We start from the raw sequence: 8119 nt of genomic DNA, 5'->3' as shown, positions 1-8119 counted from the left end.
TAATTTTTTGTATTTTTAGTAGAGACGGGGTTTCACCGTGTTAGCCAGGATAGTCTCGATCTCCTGACCTCGTGATCCGCCCACCTCAGCCTCCCAAAGTGCTGAGATTACAGGCATGAGCCACCATGCCCGGCCGATGCCAGCTTTTCTTCCACCTAGCAAGGGCAGGTCCCTGGCAGCTGAGCAAGGTGCCCACTGGCCAAGCCCAGTGACTCGACTACCCCAAATGAGAAAAGGGTCAGAGGATGTTGAACTGGGAAGGAGGTGGAGCCCCAAGGCTAGAGAAGCTGGGGGTATGGAAGAAAGTTTTTCTTCTATACTGTAACTCACAATGCCTCTGGCACTTCACTTGTGGGTTAGGTTAAGGGCTCAGTCGCCCTTGACTGCCCTGACTTCAGACACCAGTCACAAGGGGTGGGTCTCCAGGTTACCCATGACTTCCGAATGCCTTGGTTATGACAAACGGGAGGTCTGATGGCCCTCTCCTCAGGTTCAGTCTTTTGCTAGAACAGCTCACAGAGACTAGAACAACTGTTTGCTGGACACTTTGGGCCTCAGTGTCCCCCTTACAATGTGCCTTTTTGGGGTCCTTGGGAGCTCCCTATTGTTGGTTACACCAGTGGAGTGGACAGAGGCTCAACCTAAGGGTGTTTCCAGAAAGGTCTTCTGCTGGAGGGGGGCTGGGAGCATCCCTGGAGATGGGGAGCTTCGGACTAGCTGCTGGGGTGGGTGCGGGGGTAGGAGCAGGGCTGCTGGGGGTGGAAAAAGGGGCTTCCAAGGGGCACACGGTTGCTGGCAAGCCAAACCCCTCACTGTAAACCATGCACCCATCCAAGTGAAGAACTCCTCCAGGGCTCGCCCGGGCCAAGAGGGGGCTGCAGGGCACCCTACGAGGCCATGGTGGCTAAAGATAGGCCTTAAGCTGGCAGCCAAGGGCCGCCTGGGGGCTGCAGACCCGGCCCCCAGCCCCTCTCCACCTCTGGCCTCTCAGCTCCCTGAGGGTGGTGTCCACCGCCAGCTGCTCTCCCCTCAGGGTGGGAGACCTGGGGAAGCCCCCAGTCTCAAGCTCCAGCCTTGATTTCTGGAACAATCCCAGGACAGGACCCTGGCCCATCAGGTTCTGGGGCCCACCCTAGGCGGAGTGGCTCCTCTTCTGGGCAGCCCATGCCTGGTGTGGCTGAGGCTGGGCTGCCCAGGCCTGGCCGGGCGAATCTGGGTGCTTGTGTCCAGCTGGGCCCTGGAGGCTGCCACACCCCCGGCACCACCACCCCCGCCCCAATAGCCTCCCCTTCCTCTACCTGTTTCCTCCACCAGCCTCTGGGTCTTGCTCCCTGCCAGGGTCCAACTCGCAGCCGCCTCCACCCCTGCTCCCGCAGTGACCATGCGTCCGCGGCCCCCCAGGACCATGCTTGTCATTCTCTTGCCCTCTCTGCTTGGCGCTGGGTTCGGCCGCAATCTGGGCTGCCCGGTGTCCCCGAGAGCTCCTAGGGTCAGGGGAGGGGCTTTCCTGTGGTCTCGAGCTCTGGGCTAGCAGGGGATGCTCTGAGAGCCTATCTGTTACCTGGAGGGTCCAGGAGAGATCGAAGCAGGCCCCTGGGGGGTTCCCAGAGCTGGGCTCCTGGCTGTCCCATCTCTGGGGACTGTCACTCCCATCTCTCCTCTCTAGGAACTGGTGGGGAGGAAGACCCTGCAGCTGTGGGAGGCCGAGGTTGGGGGTCCACCATCAGTGTGGGCTGTGGGTGGCTCTCTGGGGTGAGAGCTTGGTATCATGTGACCCCTGAACCCCAGAGCTGGCCCCTGAAACTCTCCTCAGTCGCAGAGCACACCCTTCCACCCGCAGCTCAGGCCCAGCCCCGAAGCCGCCTCCCCAGAGACCCTCCCCTGGTGCCCCAAGGAAGGGCTGGGCCTGGTGGGGGCTGCGTCCTTCTCACTGCCCTTCGCAGCATGGGGGGCTGGTCCCCTTCAGAATGCACCTCCCTAGGGAACCCACCTCGAGCCTGGCCATCCCCCCGACCCCTGTGGAGCTGGACCTTGGGGCACGTCCACTCGCCCTGCGTCTGCTCCTGCCCCTGGGCGGTCCCTGGCTTGCACCGACCATCCTTTTTCCTCTCTGGGGGGGTAGCAGCAGCAGGCAGACCCTAGCTGAACAGTCCCTGTGACACTCCCTGAGGGCCTGGAGCCAGCTGGGGCCAACAGGTGCCACATCCAGTGCCAGCTTCCAGGACTCAGGAAGGAGCGAGGCGCAGCCAGCTGCAGTGGTTAGGTGGGGCCAGGATGCTGCTGAAAGTCCCACCAGACCCAGGAGCCATCTGCCCAGGCACAGCTCTTCTGTGAAGTCCCTGCTGGGTGCCAGGCCTGGGCGGGGGCCACAGAGTCTCCACAGGTGGGGGACTTACCCTCCTCACAGCCCTGGGCGTCCTCTGCAGCCCCTGCCCAGAGCTTCCCCAGACCCTCCCTTCCACCCCGCAGCCCCTGTCCTGAGCTCCCCCAGACCCTCCCTTCCACCCCACAGCTCCCCCAGACCCTCCCTTCCACCCCGCAGCCCCTGCCCAGAGCTCCCCCAGACCCTCCCTTCCACCCCGCAGCCCCTGCCAAGCCCTTGGGGCCTATTCTTGGCCGTTTTTAGGAACTGCTTGTTTTGCCCTAATGGTGCCTTGAGACAGGAAAGGCCCAAGATAAGGGCCACCCGGAGACCTCAGGGCAGGGGACAGGGACGGGGCGGGGCAGCTGAGGGAGCAGGCTGCTCCCCCAGGTCCTCCTGCGGATTAGCAGAAGTGCAACTGCTTCCCCTTCCCCCATCCAGGCCAGCACGAGCTCAGCTCAGCACGGAAACCTTCATGGGGGAGCCCGGCCTAGTGGCTCCCAAATGCACTTCTCCTTCCCCATGCCAGTGAGGGGGGTCCAGTGTCCCCCATTCCACGACAGTTAGGGTCTCTGGAGACATGTTTGGACTTCACAGCAGGGAGGGGTGCCACTGGCTTCTAGTGGGTGGAGACCAAGGATGCTGGAAAATGTCCTGCAACACACAGGACAGCCCCTCCTGCCACCACAAGAAGTTTCCAGCCCCAAATGTCTGGGCAAGAAGTCCTGGTAGCCTTCAGGCAGCCAGGAGAAAGCTGAGAGCTGTCCTGTTTTAGAACCATTGTTCCGACGTCCCCACGGGAGGGCTGGCGGCTGGGAGGGTGGCTGGGAGATGGCTAGCACCAGGAGGCCACACGATAGAGGGGTGGCCCTTGCGTCCCTGCCAGTGTCCTTCAGCCCGGGGAAACTCCTAAAGGTGCAGTGTCCAGGTTGGCAGCTGAAACCAGGACTGCAACCCAGACACCACTGGGGAGACAGCAACCCTACGTGGAAAGCACCCTGGCTGACGTCAGCCCTCAGCACCCATGCTGGAAACATTTTGGTTCCCTCTGCAGGCTGTTGGGGTTCCAGCCAAGCTCAGCTGCCAGGAGTCCCGTTAACAACCCAGGGTCAGGGACCCAAGGCTCCTGGGCTGCGGGACCCCTCATCTGTCACTAATAGAGGAGGAAAGTGGAGTGGGGGCTGACCCCCACAGAAACTGGAGGTTTCTGGCAGACAGACCTGCAGGCCTGCGGCATGCCCTGCCCCGGGCAGCTTCTGAGTGGGGGAGCTCTCTGCCTCCAAGGACCCAAAGTCATGGCAGGGGGCTCCTCCCGTCAGCAGGTCCTGGAGAAAGGCCACCGTCTTCGCCCTGGGCATGCGGGCCAGGCCCAAATCCTGGAGTAGGACGGGAAGCTTCGCAGAGGGACCGGGTTTGAGTGGAGCCCGCTGAGGCAGGCCAGGGTATCTTGGGCCGAGGGGACAGTGAGTGCAAAGGCAGGGAGGAGTGAGGGGTGACACAGAGTGGGCAAGGCCATGGGCCAAGGAAGCTGGGCCAGGAGACGGAGGGCAGGGGAGCAGGAGGGCTCAGGGCTGTCCGTGGGAGAGGAGGACTTGGGGAGTGGACATCCCCAAGCCACAGCCACCCTCAGGCTGTCGGAGAGGCGAGGCCTAGAGGACATCCAGCCTGAGGGCACTGCACGGGGCATCGAGAGGGCTCAGAGGAGACTGGGGCCAAGGGTCCGGAGGATCCTAGGGCCTAAGGGCTAAGAGGCCATGTGAGGCTGGCAGGGCAGGGCAGGGTTGCCCGCCCACGGGGAGGAGGGTGAGGGGCAGGCCAGAGGGCAGGTAGGGGGCATTCACTAGGTGCTCAGAGCTGGTGGAGTCTGGGCAGGAGCTGGAGAGCTGACGAACAGGCCATGCATGTGAACACAGGCATGCCAGTATGTGTGTATGTGTGTGTGTGAGAATGCACACTCCTGTGTGCACATGAAAGGATTTCTGCTGCACGGCTCTGACTGGCCCACGGCAGGGCAGTGGAGGGCACTCCTGTGCCTCACAGAGAATGCAGGAGGTTGGGGAGGTGCTGCTCCACTTCCTGCCTCCTCACCTACAGACTCCACAGCCTTGGCCTGTGTCCCCTGCTCAGGGGTGTGACTTCCTTCCGGGGTGGAGGAACCCAACACCCACCTGGATGGGGCCTCACCCCTGAAGCCACATCTTCTAGCCCCTCACCCCAAAGCCACACCTTCCAGCCCTGCTCGTGCTGGCACCTGTCCACTGCCTCACCCACCTGAAGGATCTCATCTTTACACACATGCACACTCACACACACAGGTGCACACACACGTACACACACATGCACACTCACACACAGAGATGCACACACACACGCACACACACACAGGTGCACACACACGCATACTCACACAGGTGCACACACACGTGCACACACACACTCACACACACAGGTGCACACACACATGCACACACACAGGTGCACACACATATGCACACTCACACACACAGGTGCACACACATGCACACTCGCTACAGATACAGGTGCACACACACGCATACTCACATACACAGGTGCACACACACGTACACTCACACACAGGTGCACAGACACAGATGCACACACAGGCATGCATTTGCATACATGCGTTCAGACACACACTTACACAGGGACACACACACAAACCCCCACACGTGACTCCAGGCCAGCCAGGAGCATGGGTGGCCACGGGTCCAGAGCCCTGGGCCACCTTACTGCTGTGAGACCCCAAGCAGGCTGCCTCAAGTCTCTGGGCTGGGCTTTCTTGAGGTAAGACGGGGGTGTGGACCGGACCCATGGGGCCTGATGCCACGTGCAAACTGCTTGGAGGTGCTGGGGGCATCTTCCCAGCTGCAGCTGTGGGCTCCAGCTCTGGCCCGGGCACTGGGCTTGCCTGGGCCACAGCCAGGCAGCTCCTGTCAATCCTCCACCTTCACAGAGGGCAGTTCCATCCTCAGCAGAGCCCCTTCCTTTGGCTTTGAGGTGGACAGGCTCTGAGGTTGCTGTCCTCTGGCCTCTGTGACTTCACTCGAAAAACGGGTCCTTCCAGCCCCAAATGTATGCATGGGAAGACTATCTTTTCTGAGAATTGCTTTGTTTTTGCATAAAAATATATTCATGTACATATCCAAAAAGTCCACTGTCTGGTGTTCAGTTCTACAGGTTTGGACAAATGCACAGTCATGTTATCCACATAGTCATGATTCAGAACAGGCTCATCACCCCCACATTCTCCTGTGCTGCCCCCATCCCCAACCCCGGCAACCACCAATCTGTTTTCTTTATCTCTAGCTTTGCTTTCTCTGGAATGTCATATTAATGTAATTAATCAATCAACCAATATGCAATTCAATCAATGCATTTGATTAATGAGATTCATCAATCAATTAAAATGCACAACCATGCTTATTAGTACAGATAGTACCTTTTGAATCTGGTTTCTTTCACAAAGAAAAATGCATTGGCGATCATCCATGATATTTCAATTGATGGCCTTTTCCTTTTTATTGCTGAATAGTATTCTATTCCATCCATGGGCTGCAGGTTTGATCTACTCACCGACGGAAGAACAATGGATTTGCTTCCAGTTTTTAGTGATTATAAATAAAGCTGCTGGCCGGGCGCGGTGGCTCAAGCCTGTAATCCCAGCACTTTGGGAGGCCGAGACGGGCGGATCCTGAGGTCAGGAGATCGAGACCATCCTGGCTAACATGGTAAAACCCTGTCTCTACTAAAAAATACAAAAAAATTAGCTGGGCGAGGTGGCGGGCATCTGTAGTCCCAGCTACTCAGGAGGCTGAGGCAGGAGAATGGCGTGAACCTGGGAGGCGGAGCTTGCAGTGAGCTGAGATCCGGCCACTGCACTCCAGCCTGGGCCACAGAGCCAGACTCCGTCTCAAAATAAATAAATAAATAAATAAATAAATAAATAAATAAAGCTGCTGTGAAGATTTATGCGAGTGGCATTTCTGGGTGAGAAATGGCCAGTTTCTTTTCCACAAGGGCTGCACCATTTTGCATTCTCACCAGCAGTAAATGAGAATTTCTTGTGCTTCACATCTGTGTCAGCATGTGGCATTGTCATTTTACTTGTGTGATTATGTTTTAGCCATTTTGTGGCTGTGCAATGGGATGGCATTGTGGTGTCAATCTGCACTCGCCTAATGAGAAATTATGTGGAGCGTCTTCTCACATTCTTATTTGCCATCTGTATACCTTCTGTGGCGTTCTGTTGGTGTGGCTGTGCAATGGGATGGCATTGCAGTTTAATCTACACTCACCTAATGAGAAATTACGTAGAGCGTCTTTTCATGTTATCTGCCATCTGTATACCTTCTGTGGCTCTGTTTCTTCAGATCTTTAGCCTTCTTTTCTCCTTTCCTTTTCTCTTTCTCTCTTTTTCCTTTTTGAGACAGAGGCTCACTCTGTCTCCCGGGCTGGAATGCAGTGTTGTGGTCATAGCTCACTGTAACTTTCAATTCCTGGGCCTCAGCAATCCTTCCACCTCAGCCTCCCAAGAAGCTAGGACTACAGGCATATGCCACCACGCCCAGCTAACTTTTTATTTTTATTTTTGTAAAGACAGGGCCTATGTTGTCCAGGCTGGTCTTGAACTCCTGGCTTCAAGTGATCCTCCCACCTCAGCCTCCCAAAGTGCTGGGATTGCAGACATGAGCCACCATACCCAGCTGTTAGCCTTTTTTTTTTTTTTTTTTTGGCAGAGTTTACTCTTGTTGACCAGGCTGGAGTGCAATGACACAATCTTGGCTCACTGCAACCTTCCCCTCCCGGGTTCAAGCAATTCTCGTGTCTCAGCCTCCCAAGTAGCTGGAATTACAGGCATGCGCCACCACGCCCGACTAATTTTGTATTTTTTTAGTAGAGACGGGGTTTCACCATGTTGGTCAGGCTGGTCTCGAACTCCTGACCTCAAGTGATCCACCCACCTCAGCCTCCCAAAGTGCCGGGATTACAGGTGTGAGTCACCGTGCCCAGCATTAGTCCATTTTTAAACTGGGTTTTGGTTTTTTTGGGTTTTTTTCATTGTTCAGTTCTGATTTCTTTATATATTCTGAATGGAAGTCCTTTATCTGATAAATGATCTGCAAAATTTTCCACCAGTCTGTGGTAATTATTATCTTTTAAATCTGCAACTTGGCCTCTTTTTTGTTCATATTATTTGTGTCTTTCCTTTCTTTGTTCCTTCTTCCCAGAACCGTTGATCCATTTTGTTGGGTAATTTTTTTCGAAGAACCAATTTTTGTCTTCATTGTTCTTTTCTATTGCATCTTTGCTATTTCATTGATTTCTGATCTTATTTTTATCTCCATTTTCTCAACTTTCTGGGCTTACACTGTTTTTGTTTTTGTTTACCTTCCAACTTTCTCTTTTTAAAATTTGTTTTTTTAAAACTTAAGGTATAATTTACATACAGTGTAATTCACTCCTCTGGTATGCACAGTTCTGACTTGACACATGCATTTAGTTGTGTAACCACCGGCACAACTGAGCTATAAAACGTTTCTATCTACTGGCCAGGTGCGGTGGCTCATGCCTGTAGTCCCAGCACTTTGGGAGGCCGAGGTGGGCGGATCACCAGAGGTCAGGAGTTTGAGAACAGCCTGGCCAAACATGGTGAAACCCCATCTCTACTAAAAATACAAAAATTAGCCAGGCATGGTGACGCATGGCTGTAGTCCCAGCTACTTGGAGGCTGAGGCA

This window comes from Macaca nemestrina, chromosome 7 (genome assembly GCF_043159975.1).
Source record: "Macaca nemestrina isolate mMacNem1 chromosome 7, mMacNem.hap1, whole genome shotgun sequence".
Classification (NCBI taxonomy): Eukaryota; Metazoa; Chordata; class Mammalia; order Primates; family Cercopithecidae; genus Macaca; species Macaca nemestrina.
This window is presented reverse-complemented; position numbering follows the sequence as displayed.